The sequence below is a fragment of the Nycticebus coucang genome, chromosome 12 (genome assembly GCF_027406575.1).
Source record: "Nycticebus coucang isolate mNycCou1 chromosome 12, mNycCou1.pri, whole genome shotgun sequence".
Classification (NCBI taxonomy): Eukaryota; Metazoa; Chordata; class Mammalia; order Primates; family Lorisidae; genus Nycticebus; species Nycticebus coucang.
In genome coordinates, this window is record NC_069791.1 from 56,880,477 (window position 1) to 56,895,755 (window position 15,279).

General features: G+C 46.2%; 1 protein-coding gene across 6 annotated transcripts in view; it reads right to left on the reverse strand.

The window, feature by feature from the left end:
• TSPAN9 (tetraspanin 9) overlaps nucleotides 1-15,279 on the reverse strand; it is a 206,202-nt gene that overhangs the window by 166,075 nt on the left and 24,848 nt on the right. Inside the window, exon 1 of one of the 6 annotated variants that reach the window (XM_053555266.1) lies at nucleotides 1,282-1,304. The exons of the other annotated variants lie outside the window; for them this stretch is intronic. The gene's annotated coding sequence lies outside the window, so the exon portion shown is untranslated. Of the gene's footprint in view, nucleotides 1-1,281; nucleotides 1,305-15,279 lie in introns of those variants that run through there. 6 annotated transcript variants of the gene reach the window in all.

Consider the following 15,279-nt stretch of genomic DNA (forward strand, 5'->3'; position numbering starts at 1 on the left):
TGAAGCCCTCTGAGTCCGTTTTCCTCATCCCTGAAATAGGCGCCTGGTGGAGGACCAGAGAGGCAGGAACAGTAAGGCGGAAACTGATGGTCATTCACATCACTGAGATCTTCCTGGCATTTAAGCCTCCCATGGTGACTTTATAAGCATCCTGAGGGGCTCAGAGAATATTCATTTGTGGACTGACTTTCTAAACAATATCCCACACCTACCCTCACTGTGAGAGTATGGCTCAAGAGGTTGGGTCTGCTCATAGCACCCTGAGGGGCATGCTAAGCTCCATCCTCATCCTACTCCGAACCCTGCCCCAGGACTCCTGCAGACAGGATGAACTCAGTCCTGTGTCCACAGCTTCCCACTGTCCACCAAAGCTCTGTCTGTCTTCGTAGCCTGCCTGCCTGGCTTAACACATGTCATCTGACCCTACTCACATCTCTGGAGAGGACGGGGCACAGAAAGAACAAACTCTGGAGGAGAAAATGTCTTCCATGGGTCACAGATGAGGAAACCGAGGCAGGAAAATTAGATTGCTGCTACCCAGCAGTCAGCACGAGGCCTTTTCTCACAAGGTAAAGACCTGCTGGGCAGAAAGGCAGGGGTGCCAAGAAAGCCAAGGGCTGCAAACTGTGGTGAGGCTGAGCCCAGACAGTTTTCCCAAAATGGAACCGGTACCCTTGTTCCATTTAAAAAAAAAAAAAAATTGACTCAGCACCCGTAGCTCAGTGCTTACAGCGCCAGCCATATACAACCGAGGCAGGTGGGTTCAAACCCAGCCTCAGCCTGCTCAACAACGATGACAACTGCTACAAAAAAATTGCTGGGTGTTGTGGTGGGCACCTGTAATCCCAGCTACTTGGGAGGCTGAGGCAAGAGAATCACTTAAGACAAAAGTTTGAGGTTGCTGTGAGCTATGACACCACGGCACTCTACCGAGGGTGACATAGTGAGACTCTGTCTTAAAAAGATAAATAAAATAAATAAAAATAAAAATAAATTTAAAAAACTAAGGATCAGGGAATACCACAGGAAAGAGCAATCATGATCATCTCATCCCCACGACTACCAGACACACAGTACTTTCCACAAGCCAGGCAGGGCTCTGAATGCTCTACATAGTAAATCACCCAACATTCGAATAACCTTGTAAAACAGGTGCCCTATTGACCCTACTTCACAGACAAGAAGAGGGTCTTAAATTGCCTGTCCACAGTCACAGGATGGGGGAGTGGCAGAGTCAGGATGGGACCCTGAGACTGGTGCTAACCACCTCCCCACACATACCTCCTCTACCTCCAGGCTGCGAGGTGACAGGCTGGCAGGCAAACTCTCAGGCTCACAGTCCCAGGACCTGTGACAACTGCTGCCACCAAGGTGCTTCCTCCTATTCAGAACACTTCGGGTCCTTGCTCTGCCTCTTGCTTCCAGTCACGGGTGAGACAGAGTAGGAGAAGGAGGCCAGGATTCTACTGGGATATTCTGTTCCCACAGACTCAGAATCCCAGAACGGATGGACAGGGTAATTTCTGAGTGAGTAACTAACCACTGAAGAATAAAGTTATGCAAATCGGCCTGGAACACAGTTAGAGAAAATTAGGCACAGCCTTTCAGAAAAAATCAGCCTAAGGAAGTAGGAAATACCCAGAATGAGTGCTCCTCCACGGCTGCCTGCCTTGGGGCAGATCTGTGCCTGTTGTGGGTTTCCAGGCTGCTCCTGATTACAAAATGACAAGGTTCCTATCCCATGGGCCGCAGCAGAGGGATTGCTAAATGCACTGGAATTTCTCCCACCAACAGATGAAAGAGGCCCTAGGACAGGACACAAAAATCAGATAAATGATCCAACTGATTCCTCTCCCTTCCCTTGTTCTGTCCTCTGTAGTGCTTTTTATAAATGGGTCGCTGGTCACAATCTGCTGCAGCTTATAAAATAGAGCCAAAAAAAGTATCAACAACTCTGCCCTATCAGGATCGGAAGTGACGGGGCGTCAAACTCGACACCCTGCAATTGCAAACCCTTCCAGCAGAATGAGTCGCCCTGGCAACACCCAGCAGAAAGCCTGGGCTCCGTGCAAGCTTCCTAGATTGAGCTCGGAACAGAGGGGACACTAGACAAGCCTTCACTGGAACTTTATTTTTCCCATAATTTAGAAAGACGCTGCTGAGCATTCTCTTGCATAAAACCGTGGTGCTTGGGTGGCAACTGTGGCTCAAAGGGGTAGGGCACCAGCCCCATATGCTGGAGGTGGTGGGTTCAAACCCAGCCCTGGCCAAAAACTGAAAAAAAAAAAAAAAAAAGTCTAGCATTAAAAATGACAAAAAAATTAAAAAAAAAAAAAAAACCGTGGTGCTGGTAAAGGTGAAGATCTATCACCCTCGAAGGCTTCTAGCCCTCGGTTTGTAGGCATCTCCAGCAGGAATGCCATTCCATTCCTCAGATCGACCTCTAAGCTGAGGCTCAGTCCAGGAAACAACAAGCTGGAGTGTGTCCAAAGGCGGCAACCAGGGTGTTGGGGTCTAGAAATGAAGTGATCTGAGAAACAGCTGATGGAACTAGAGAAGAGGCGAGGGATAGCTGTTGTCAAATACTCCCAGGTTGTCATGTGGACGAAGGAGCAGGCTCGCTCTCCCAGGCCCTGGAGGCAAAGGCCGGCCAAAGGATGGCTCCAGAGGGACAGCTCTCCTCAGGGAAAATGGTCAAAGTCTAGCCACCTGACCAGAACCCAGAGTGGGGGACCAGTAGACAGAATAGCCTACCAGGACCTCCTCCAAGGGTCTGTCACTACCTTATAACAATTACAAGCCCTAAGGAGCTGGGTGACCTTCAGTCTTTATGGGTCTACTGGTTTTTATCATCCCTTAAGTGTTTACCAAGTGCCCACGTCATACTCAGCACTTCATATGCACTGCTTGGTTCTAATCTTCACCATAACCCAGGTGCTATGCCTCCCTCATAGCAGGTCCCCCACCAAAAAAAAAAAAAAAAAAAAATCCCTTTTAACAATGAGAAAACTGCAGCTGAGAGAGGATTAGCAGCCTGCCAAGGTCAAGTTGCTGAGCAACAGCAACCCAGACTGAGCCCTCAGCACCTGAGTCCTCATTCCTTGTGCAGTTTATGGGGGAGGCTGCCCTGGTCTTCCCAGACCTGTTAAAGAGCTGGCAGGCTACTCTGGGAGGCCAAGGCAGGTGGATTGCTTGAGCTCAGGAATTTGAGACCAGCCAAAGCAAGAGCAAGACCTCGTCTCTACTAAAAAAATAGAAAAAAAAAAAAATAGCTGGATATAGTGGCACATGCCTGTAGTCCCAGCTACTCAGGAGGCCAAGGCAAGAGGATTGCTCAAGCCCAAGAGTTTGAGGTTACTGTGAGCTATGACATCATGGCACTCTACCCAGGGAGACAGAGTGAGACCGTCTCAAAAAAAAAGGAAAGGAAAGAGAGAGAGAGCTGGCAAGCTGTGACCAAATGCAACAAGGATATCACTAACAGGTACCAAGTTCTGTTTTCCAAACATTTTCTAATAAACATGTATTTATAGATTTATAAATATCTATAAACTTTTATCTAAATATTCAAGTTCAGCCCACCCTCTTGAACTTAAGCACCAGTTAGCCAACTGAAAAGACAGTAAAAAGTGTTGTTAAGTAAATAACATCTGGCAAGGATGTGGAGAAACTAGAATGCTCTTACCCTGCTGGTGGGAATGCAAAATGGTACAGCCACTTGGGAAAACAGTCTGGCTGTTCCTTTAAGGTTCAACACACAGTTACCACATGAACCAGTGTAACGGACACAATGTTTATGTTCCCCCAAAATTCTTACCCTCGGGTGATGATCTTAGAAGATGGGCTTTTGGAAGGTGATTAGGTCATGAGGGTACTGCCCTCCTGGATGAGATTGGTTCTGTTTAAAAGGGACCTCCAGAGAGTTCTCTCACCCACTTTCCACTGTACAACAGTAAGTCCACAACCCAGAAGACAGCCCTCATCAGAACCCAACCATGCTGGTCCCCTGATCTTGGACTTCCAGCCTCCAGAACTGTGGGAAATAAATTTCTGTTAAGCAACAGAAATTCGGTGGCTTGTAAGCCTCTCAGTCTGTGGTACTTTGCTATCGCAGCCCAAGCTAAGGCTTGGAACCAGCAGTTCCACTCCTCAGTAAAGTTCATAGCAGCATTTTGCCTGAGTTCAGTAATGTATTTTGCATATGCATGGTAATACTGCAAATGTCTGATGAATGGGTAAGGATAACTAAAATGCCTATCCATATATAATGGAATATTATTGAGCCTGAAAAAGGAATGAAATTCTGATCCATGATACAACATGGGTGAACCCTGAAAACATTATGCTAAGTGAAATAAGCCAGTCACAAAAGATTACATATTGTATAATTCTACTTATATGAAATGTCCAGAATAAGTAAATCCACTGAAGCAAAAAGTACATTAATGGTCATCTAGAGCAGGGAGAAAAATTAGAGAAGGGATGGGAATGACAGCTAATGGGGTTTCTTCTGTGGGGTGATAAGAATGTTCTAAAATTGACAGTGATAACTGTTACACACTGAGACTACGTGAAAAACCACTGAATCATGTACCTTAAACGGACAAACTTTATGGTATGTAAATTACATCTCAATAAAGCAAACCCACTGGCTATCTTAATGCTAACAGATTATAGGGAACCTGGCAAAGGTCAGAGGTTATGGAGTTGATTAAGAGAAGGCAGTAGCTCACCATCTCTTGCCAGTGTTCAAGATCTCATTCACCATTCAACAATATTTATTTAAAACATGCTAGAAGCCCTGCATTGCCCCACACAAAGGGTTAGCAAACAGACTGTGGTCGGAACCCAACCCACTCACTGCCTATTTTTGTATAGTCTGCAAGCTAAGAATGGTTTTTATATTTTATAAGGTTGAAAAATAAATCAAAAGCAGAGTATTTCATGACGTGGAAATTACATGAAATGCAAATTTAAATAAATAAATGTCCATATATAAATTTTGCTGGAGCACAGCCACACTTAGTCATTCAGGTATTGTCTACAGTCCCTCTGGTGCGGCAAGGGCAGAGTTGAGCAGTCACAACAGAGACCATATGGTCTTTGAAGCCTGAAATACTTACAATCTGGTCCTTTACAGTCAAAACTTGCCAATCCCTGTGCTGGATGTCAGAAACACAGGGGAGGGAAAGGGCTGAGAAGTAACAGTCAGGACCTCTGTCCTCACGGAGTTTATGCCCCAGTGAGGATCGTACAGATGAGTACGCAATTATAAATGGAGATAAATGCTGCTACAAGGAAAAGCAGCTACAGCCCTGTGAGCGCTCAGAATAAGGGGTTCTGACCCAGACAAGGGGTCAGGGAAGGCTTCTTTGCAGAAGAACTTGACTGTGGACCTGAAGAAGTGGAAGGGAGCCATATCCACAAAGGTCCTAAGGAGGGAGGGCATGCAGCTGGTTGAAGGACTAGAGGATGAGGCTGCAGGGCAGCCAGCATCACAGAGGGGGGTCACGGCCCCAGGCCCACGTCCCTGGAGAATGTGGGAAGGGGGCTGAGAACCACCTGAGAGTGTAACTGCACACAAACCCCGGGCGAGGAGGCCTAAGAAAACTGGAAGGTGGAAGAATTAATCAACACAAAAATGAGTATTGATCACCTAACAAAGTCCCCATCCCTTTCTTTATCCAATATTGTACAGGATGCAAAAGAAAAAACAGATGTCATCTTTTAACTCAAAGAAAAAAATAGCAAGTTGAGGAAACAAGCTCAAGTTCTCACCATGGCCCAAGGAGCCAACCAGAGCCAGGTCCTGCTATTCGAACACAATTGCACTTGCTGTTCCCAATGCCTGGAATGTGCTTCCCGAGGTATCCATCAGGACTGCTCGGTGATCCTTTGAGGTGTTCATGAAATGTACCCTCCTGAGAAGCTCTCCCTCCCCACCACTCTCTGCCCTTACCCTCCTCCCGGTTCCTTCACGCTTTTCTCTGCCAGAGACACACATGTCTGCCCATTCCTTGACTGGCTCTCACACAAGAATATAAGCTTATGAATATAAGCAGAAAATTCATTTTTTTTCACTGCTGTATTCCCAGCACTTCAACTTGACATAGTCAGTTCTCAATGAATATTCATAAATAAATGTAAACACGAAACACCTAATGAAAACGTAAAGGCTAAATGTCTTTGATCTGCAACAACCTTGGGCATATGACTTCTTTTTTTTTTTTTTTTTTTTTTTCTTTCTTTTTTTTTTTTTTTATTGTTGGGGATTCATTGAGGGTACAATAAGCCAGTTACACTGATTGCAATTGTTAGGTAAAGTCCCTCTTGCAATCATGTCTTGCCCCCATAAAGTGTGACACACACTAAGGCCCCACCCTCCTCCCTCCATCCCTCTTTCTGCTTCCCCCCCCATAAACTTAATTGTCATTAATTGTCCTCATATCAAGATTGAGTACATAGGATTCATGCTTCTCCATTCTTGTGATGCTTTACTAAGAATAATGTCTTCCACTTCCATCCAGGTTAATACGAAGGATGTAAAGTCTCCATTTTTTTTAATAGCTGAATAGTATTCCATGGTATACATATACCACAGCTTGTTAATCCATTCCTGGGTTGGTGGGCATTTAGGCTGTTTCCACATTTTGGCAATGGTAAATTGAGCTGCCATAAACAGTCTAGTACAAGTGTCCTTATGATAAAAGGATTTTTTTCCTTCTGGGTAGATGCCCAGTAATGGGATTGCAGGATCGAATGGGAGGTCTAGGTTGAGTGCTTTGAGGTTTCTCCATACTTCCTTCCAGAAAGGTTGTACTAGTTTGCAGTCCCACCAGCAGTGTAAAAGTGTTCCCTTCTCTCCACATCCACGCCAGCATCTGCAGTTTTGAGATTTTCTGATGTGGGCCATTCTCACTGGGGTTAGATGATATCTGAGGGTTGTTTTGATTTGCATTTCTCTAATATATAGAGATGATGAACATTTTTTCATATGTTTGTTAGCCATTCGTCTGTCATCTTTAGAGAAAGTTCTATTCATGTCTCTTGCCCATTGATATAAGGGATTGTTGGCTTTTTTCATGTGGATTAATTTGAGTTCTCTATAGATCCTGGTTATCAAGCTTTTGTCTGATTGAAAATACGCAAATATCCTTTCCCATTGTGTAGGTTGTCTCTTTGCTTTGGTTATTGTGTCCTTAGCTGTACAGAAGCTTTTCAGTTTAATGAAGTCCCATTTGTTTATTTTTGATGTTGTTGCAATTGCCATGGCAGTCTTCTTCATGAAGTCTTCCCCCAGGCCAATATCTTCCAGTGTTTTTCCTATGCTTTCTTTGAGGATTTTTATTGTTTCATGCCTTAAATTTAAGTCCTTTATCCATCTTGAATCAATTTTTGTGAGTGGGGAAAGGTGTGGGTCCAGTTTCAGTCTTTTACATGTAGACATCCAGTTCTCCCAACACCATTTATTGAATAGGGAGTCTTTCCCCCAAGGTAAGTTCTTGTTTGGTTTATCAAAGATTAGGTGGTTGTAAGATGTTAGTTTCATTTCTTGGTGTTCAATTCGATTCCAAGTGTCTATGTCTCTGTTTTTGTGCCAGTGGCATATGACTTCTTTATGACTCAGTTTCTTCTTTGGGAAATGAAAATATTAAACATACCCATTTTGTAGTAAATAAGGTAATATGGGCAAACGCCAACGATTCTGCTTATTACTTATTTTGTGTAACACATTAACGGAAAGGTTTTTTTAATACATATCTCACTTAATCCTCACATAAACCCCATCAGATAGTTTTATTACAAGTTCCTTTTGAACAGATGAGGAAACCTGTCCAAGGTCTCATAGTAAGTGACAGCTGAAATTCAAGCCTGGCACCAACAGGACTCAAGGTCTATGTCCTTTCTCTATATTCAACTACAAACTAAAAGTAAGGAAAGCGGCTAGAAAAAGCAAGCTGGCAGGTACTGCCACAGCTGAGAAGTGTTCATGAAGGGAGTGGACTTGAACTGTGGGCTGAAGAGGGTACAAGAATCCAGATGACGTCAGTATGATGTAAGCACTCCAATTTGTATAAATAATCAACACACTGAAATGGGCATAAATGTATTTATGGTCTATGTACAAAAGACTTAGTAAAAAATAAATAAATAAAATAAAATAAAATAAAAAACAGGAATCCAGATGACCAGTGGAAGAAAGTCCTTCTGGGCCCCACAAGTGGGAGTAGTTCTTTTCTACAAGAAGCTTATACTGTTGTGCCACAAACAAGAGAGGATGACAATGGACTTAACACTGAAACCTTAGATGCCTCCAGTCCAACCACAGGCTTTACACAACAAGAAACTGTGTTCAAAGTGCTCCATGCGACTGCAAAAGGCTGTGGGCGCAGCCGGCACTGGCGGGTGCTTCCATTCTAAACTGGGTGCTTTCCTCTTCTGACTCAGTTAAGTCCTTCCTTTTTTTTTTTTTTTTTGGCCGGTGCTAGGTTTGAACCCGCCACCTCTGGCATATGGGACCGGCGCTCTACTCCTTGAGCCTCAGGCGCCGCCCCAGTTAACTCCTTCTTAAAAATTAGAGACATGACACAGGCTTGCTACAGCCAGAGAAAATAAACCAGGATCAGGAAAAAGTCAGCAAGTCCCCACCACTGGCCAGAAACAATGTTATTAGAGAGTTGCCTGTATGACAGGTGCAGAGTTGCAGTACCTCAGAGCAGAGTTTGAACCTACAACAAACACACATAACAAAACGCACTTTTACTCCTGGTTCCATGAAGGCTAAAGAAAAATACCCATCGGGCTGTTAAAAACAACTAAATGTGCCAACAGTGTTCTGGCTAACACTCTCCCTAAGATAAGACCTAGCCAGACACCTCACTAAATCAAGAGTAAAGAGACTTTTTAAGGCAATTTCAAAGAGAGCAAAAAAGTTGATGATTCCAACGAGATTTTAGAGAATGGCGGGTAGAAGAACAAATGTTAACAGGCTCAAGAAAGCTGAATCCTGGCTGGATCTGTCGGTACACACCTGTAAAATTTTGGGAAACTGAAGTAGGAGTTTGAAGCCAGCCTGGACAACATGGTGTGCCCCTGTAGTCCCGGCTAGTTGGGAGGCTGAGGCAGGAGGGTTGCTTAAACATAGACATTTGAGCATACAGTGAGCTATGATCATGCCACTGCACGCCAGCCTAGGCAACAGAGAGAGATCCTAAAAAAAAGAAAAGAAAAGAAGGTGGCCGGGCATTGTGGTGGGCACCTGTAGTCCCAGGTACTCGGGAGGCTGAGGCAAGAGAATCGCCTAAGCCCAGGAACTGTAGGTTGCAGTGAGCTGTGTGATGCCACAGTACTCTACCGAGGGCCATAAAGTAAGACTGTCTCTACCCAAAAGAAAAGAAGGAAAGAAAGGAGGAAGGGAAGGAAAGAGGAGGGAAGGGGAGGGGAGGAGAGGAAATAAAGGAGGAAGAGAAGGCAAGAAGGGAAGAGGAGAGAAGGGGAGGGAAGGGGAGAGGAGGGGAAAGGGAGGAGAGGAAAGAAAGAAAAGGAAAGAAACAAAAAGGAAAAAAAAAGAAGGAAAAGAAAAGAGAAAGCAAGCTAGCTGAATCCCAAAGCACCAGCACCAAGGAGGCCCCCCACCAAAGGCTCAGTGACTGGCAGCACAGGAGAGTTGCAAACAGGAAGACAAATTAAATATCTGCTTGAGAAACAGTCCCACTCCCCAGATCCCTGCCCCTCTCCCCTTAGCTGGTAAATGTCCCTCCTCCACACCAGCACAAGACCCAGGAGTGGACTTCCTTTCTTTGGAGAGGGTAAGATAGGACATCTGCAGAGTGGGAATCACCAACATCTGTAGACAGGGGAAACCAGACACAGGGAAGACAGGGTGGGTTTAAGTACAGAAAGTGAGACCTTATACTCTTCCTCCATCAGGCTCCCGGGCACAGGGAGTGTCTTAGATCTTCCAGGTAGTCAGGAAATCCTAACAGCTCAGGAGAGTACCAGGAAAGTACCCAGGAGATTAACTTATTAGGTTCCTAAATAAAACAGAGCAACCAGATCACCCGCCCAGAATCCACAAGCCACACACACACACCACAGACACAGAGCTTTCCAATTACTTTATTAATGCCTCCCTCAAATGTAAGCAGATTTCCAAGGATCATGACACATCTAAAGAAAGCCTTCAGACGAAAGACAAAAAAATAGACACATGCACATACACACAGACAGTGAAGAACCATGCTTCCTCTCCAAAATAAAGCTATCATTAATCTCCTCCGAGGAATAAGAGATGATATTGTATCCACAAAACCAAAACAGGGTGCTATGAAAAGAAGAATATTTAGAAAACACAAAATCTCTTAGAAATTAAAAATATGCTAACTCAAATTAAAACCTTCATAGAAGGGAGGAAGATAAAGCTCAAGAAATCTCCAAGAAAGGAGGGGAGAAGAAAAGACAATAAAATTATACAAGGTCTGACAATTAAGTTCATGAACTCATCCTAGAAAAAGTGCTACCCTGTTTCCCCGAAAATAAGACATCCTCCGAAAATAAGACCTACTTACAGGAAAGATAAGACGTCCCCTGAAAATAAGACCTACCGCGTCTTTGGGAGCACACCTTAAAATAAGACACTGTCTTATTTTCGGGGAAACAGGGTACATACCTCGTTGCTGAATAGCACTACAGATATCTTTGAAGTACTCCCCTTGGCCATCTGGTGACCGTAGTGATATTCAGAAATGAAGTATGTAGTACTTTTTCTAGGATGAATTTGAGGACTTAACTGTCAGACCTCATACAACGATAACTCTGATGCCCTTCCAGAAAACGAGTTCCACAATTGCTTTGAAGGGTGGACCGGGCACTGGTGTTGTTGCACAAGCTTCCCAAGGGGAGGACCTCGAACGTGACATAGAGGTATTCAGCAATGAAGTATGTAGCCCTTTTTCTAGGATGAGTTTGCAAACTTAATTTTCAGACCTCATAAGATCAACCCAGGAGATTAAAATCCAAATTCCAGGAGTTTCAAAAGAAAGGAGAAAAGGGAGAAATTTTCTTGAATTGCTTCATCAGGGAAACAAGAAAATTTCCAAGAACCAAATAACATTTCTTTCAAGATTAAAAGGATCATCAAATACCCAACATGTTAAATGAAAGTCAATCCACACGAAGGCACGTTGTATGTGACATTTCAGAACACTAGAGACACAGCAGACTGTTTACACAGAACACGAGGGACTCCAGAGAGAAGGATCATGCTACCTACAAAGGATTAAAATCAGAATGGCATTAGACTTCTCCACAGTACCTTGGAATTAAAGAAAATAATAAAAATAAAAAACCCAGCCTGGATCCTGTACAAAGCCAAAATACCAGTAAATATTTTGAACATAGAATGAACACCTTTTTCAGATTTGCAAGGCCAACAAATATTAACAGAGTACCTTCTACGTGGTCCACTGCATTACCCCTTTATCACCCTGCTCTGTAAAGGCCAGACTGCCCACTGTCTAACCCCCTAGGCTCTGGGGTAGAGACCGGGTAGGATTCCTCTATATGGGAACAAAGGCTCCCAGCGGAGTGAGGAGGAGGCAGGGGACCTTAGGGGGGAGCAGCGTATGTGACGTCTATACTGAATCCACAGGATAAGTAAAGATAAACGGCACAATGTGGGTCCAGGCAGCAGGAGTATGTGCAAAGGCTTGGGGACCTGTCACAATCCATCAGTCCAATGACCACAAACAAGTCCTAGTTGACATTTGAAACTCAAGCCAGGCAGGAGCAAATCCATGCTCTAGTAGCTCCAGTGATATTAGCAGGTAACTGGATTTAGTTTAATCACCTTTTCTAGAACAAGGTGATATACAATAAATAAAATACTAATCTGAAATGAAGAATGGGGACACTAAGGCAAAGCCTGGCTCTGGGTGTGACCTAAAGTCCCTAGAGTAGCCTGCCAGCCCCATAAGGCACCAGCCACCATGAAGCCAATGCCTGAAACAGAAAGGGGGAGCCCGACAAACCAGAGGCAGGCACTGCAGCACCGATGAGGGGCACCCGGGATGTGGGGGCTGGCCTGGGGTCACCTGGCATGGTCCCCCCTCTCCCCACACCCACCTATGAAAGCCTGAGCCCAGAGCTGGGAATGGAGGCCCAGGGTCACTTGGCCAGATAGTCAAACGTGCTGGGGACACCATACGTCTCCAGGCCACCCAGCTCCCTGCAGTGCTGCCTGGCACGCCTCAGGTTTTCGTGCAGATTTTTACTTGCTGGACTTCGAGGTCAGAAGAAACCATCTCGGACGAGTAATAGTCAGGCCCTCCACCACTCTAACTCAAATTTATGGAGGCAGACTTCTAGATAGAGTCTCCTCTCCCCTACTCCCTACAGGGGGAAGCCGCCCTCGGCTCAAGTCTAATTGCGTTTCCACAGCCCTGCCATGATTTTGTTCTCTGCAGTGGTGGAGGCAGCAAGGATTCTGAAACAGAAACAAAGTCAGGGGCCTGTCTGCTTTGCTTCTGTGGCTGGTAACCCCCTGGGGTCTGAGCAGCTAACAGAGAGCCCTTCCTTCCCAAAATGATCCTTTTTCGCCCTGCTGAACAATGCGCCCTCCCTCCCCAGGGCCCCACAGCTCTGCTGCCAAGGTCTTGGTTGTGCTAATGGTAGACATTCAAGGTCGAGGAGCACTCAGCGCTGGAGAACTCAGCTCCAGGATGGCACCATGCAGCCAGGGAGCCCAGCAGAGGGGCTGCCTTCTCTCTTAAGAATCTCCCCTGCGACACACCGCCAGTTTCCGCCTTTGCTTGTTTTATAGATCCAATACCTCTCAGTCTGCAGATCTGAGAACACTGAACCAAGTTCATGTTCTTTCACAAGAGGTATAAACTGAGACATGGGATGTGGCAGGCTAAACACCAGTACTCTGGGGACTCCACTGCTATCGGAAATTCTCATGCCAGCCGCTGGTACAAACATGCGCTGTGTGCACCCCAGAACCTCCCTGCGGGTACGAGAGGGCATATGCAAGGCTGAACAGAGCAAGCGTGTGAGCAGGCACATGATAAGCCTGTGTGCAAGAGTGAGTGTGCATGCTATACGTGTGCTGGGGAAAGGGTAGAAAGTGGGCACTGTACACGTGGAGTGTGGCACGTGTGAGAGTGTACATGAGCATGAAAAGTGTGTGTGTGTGTATGTGAAAGAGAGAGAGAGAGAAGGTATTGGGGGGTGAGCTATACAGAGAGGGCCTGGGCCCCCAAAGGCCACATTCACTCCTTAAGACCACTACTAAGTAAAGAAGAGAGCTCTGCTCCCACCCCATCCCGTTTCCCACCAAAGCACATGCTTAATAGAAAAGGAACAACCGGGCGACGCCTGTGGCTCAGTCGGTAAGGCGCCGGCCCCATATACCGAGGGTGGCGGGTTCAAACCCGGCCCCGGCCAAACTGCAACCAAAAAATAGCCGGGCGTTGTGGCGGGCGCCTGTAGTCCCAGCTTCTCGGGAGGCTGAGGCAAGAGAATCGCTTAAGCCCAGCAGTTGGAGGTTGCTGTGAGCTGTGTGAGGCCATGGCACTCTACGAGGGCCATAAAGTGAGACTCTGTCTCTACAAAAAAAAAAAAAAGGAACAACCCCCAAATCCAGAAGGCCCAGTTTTCCCCTTGACTCACTTCCTCCCTACCTGGCCCTCTCAAGGCAAGCTGCACTCAAGCCCGGGCTCCATCCAGCCTCAGTGCCTGACCCCAGCTTTCCCACCCCGTAGTACTATAGCATATTTCTTAAAGACAAGGAAAAAATCCTCCCTACTTCCTCAGGGAGCCATAAATATGAGGATTATGGACGTGACATTCTGAAAGTGATCTGAACTACTTGAAAGAAAAGGGATAAGATAGGGCATTTTGGCCCTGACTTCACTCAGAAATGAAGGGAGGTTCTGTCCCGGGGGAGAAGAAGGCTCTCTTGCAGCGGCCCTCCACCTGCCTGCCTCGTGGTGCTGCGCCCAAGTCAGTAGCTGACAGCTCAGGACTCTAGTAGCAGGCTTGTCTGGGGGGCCCAACACAAAGACATAGGGCTCTGCGGGTCCACAGAGGCTGCTGTCTACAGACAGGGCAAATTCCACGCAGCAGCCTTCCCTCATCTGGAAGCAATTTACTTTTCCTTCCACCAAACAAGTGAGCTAAAAGAGAGGGCTTCTCCCCATGCCATCCCCACCTCGGTGACCAGTAGGACACCTGAGAGTAGCCAAGCCCCAGCACAGGGTCAGCCTAGCCGTCACACCCAGACATTTGCTCACTGTTGTCCTAAACAATGGGTCCCTTCCCCCTGGAACTAGGGGCAGGAGTCCAGAGCACAGACTTTGGAATCAGGCTGACCTAAACTAACAGCCGGCTCTGCCACCTTTTAGCTTTGCAGCCATGGACAAAATGTTTAACTTCTCTGAAGCTCCGCTTCCTCCCAAGTAAAATGGCAATAAAGTGGCTGTGAGGATTAAGCCAGACGTACACATAAAAGAGTCCACACCGCGCCAGGCACTCAATCAACACGTGGGGGGTGACAGTTACAAATACTGCTGCTGTTGCTCAGCTGGTTCTCCACCCAGCAGCCAGGCCACCCTTTTGAAATGCAACGCAGCTCTTCTGCTCAAATCCATCTGAGACTCCCAACTCCCCACCATAAAAAGCTACAGCCCTACGACAGCCCTCAAGGCCCTATGTGATCAAGTCTGTAACCATCCCATCTAGAGTACTGGCTAGAACAAGTCTCACTGTTCTCCTTCTCGGGGCCTTTGCACCTCTTGCCTGGGGAGGCACCTGCCCCAGACACTCACAGGCTCACTCCATCACCTTCTTCCCATCACCCTTAAATGTCACCTCCTAGGTAAGGCCTCTGAACTCCCTGACCCCTGGCTCATCTTGCCCTCTTCCTTGCTTCTCTTTCCTCTATAGTATTTGCCACCACCCAATATACCCCAGATTTTCATTGTTTATTATCTGTCTCCTCAACCAAATACAAGCTCTTGCGGGCAGGGATTTTTCTTCACTCTTGCAGATCCAGAGCCTAGAATAGCACCTGATCCAGAGGAGCCCTTCAAACATGTGTAGAATGAATGAGCCTTAGGACACTCAAGAGTGAACGGAGCAGAGGCAGGACCGGAACACAAGCCTTAGGCCAACCTTCCCACTCACAAGGCATCAGTCCTTTGAGGCTCGATGGCCTCCTCTGACCAAGACAGTCCTCATTCCAGACACTTCTCAAGGTCACTGTCAGGAGATAACAAC